Source organism: Rhamphochromis longiceps, linkage group LG11 (genome assembly GCF_057381845.1).
Source record: "Rhamphochromis longiceps isolate RC_006_pf linkage group LG11, R_longiceps_female_GT1.1, whole genome shotgun sequence".
Classification (NCBI taxonomy): Eukaryota; Metazoa; Chordata; class Actinopteri; order Cichliformes; family Cichlidae; genus Rhamphochromis; species Rhamphochromis longiceps.
Genome location: NC_140567.1, coordinates 27,554,848 through 27,555,782, shown reverse-complemented (window position 1 = coordinate 27,555,782; position 935 = coordinate 27,554,848).

The window sequence follows — 935 nt, the reverse complement described above, 5'->3', positions numbered from 1 at the left end:
TTACAGCTTCTTCCAGAGTAAATAAAGGCGGTCCTTAGTTGACATTGACAGCTGAGGTAAACAGTGGACTGACTGCCTCCCACAGGATGGGAAAAGCTTCTGGGTGCAACCGGATCCAGTCCAAATACTAGCAGAAACACACCAGCCAGTAGGAGTCATTGTGGGCTACAGTCTAAATTTAACTTTTTTGATCTCTCTTTGTTGACTAAAACATGTTTGTCCTACAGTAGCCATACTAGGTAGGACTATGCACATCCAAAACTATATTTTAGAAAGAGTTATGTTTGGCGTTAATGTATTTCTAAAATTTGAACAATTAATTACATTCAAAAACAATAAATAAAGGGTGTTATAGAGATGTGAGTGTTTCCAGGTGCCTATGGTTGATGAACATTTGTCATTTTATTTAGTACTAAAATTCATACACAAACAGGAAAATTCACAATTTAAAAAAAAATCCGCATGATAAGTGTCATTGTAGTGTAATTACTTACTGAATACAAATACACTCATGGAGTAATTTTGGCAGGCCTGCGAAATTGGCTCTAAACATGGTTTGCTGGAATCCCAAAGCCTTGGAAATATATTTAAAACCCTTTCCAGACTGATAGATGAGCAGTGACTTTGTTTTGCAACTGTTTTATTAAGATTTTAGCATGATGTGTTACTTTGTGCAACCTTTAAGCCTAGTTCACTTTATGCGACAGGTTCTATTTGAGTGAAATCGGTTTGATGATCTGTAACATATAAGTATGTAAAATAATAATAATAATAATAATAATAATAATAATAATAATTATTATTATTATTATTATTATTATTATTATTATTATTATTATTATAAAACCTTTCCACTGCATTTTTAAAAAAAAAATACCAGCTTTTGCCGCTAGGGGTCACTGTTGTGCCGTTTCCCCATCATTAGCTCGACTTGC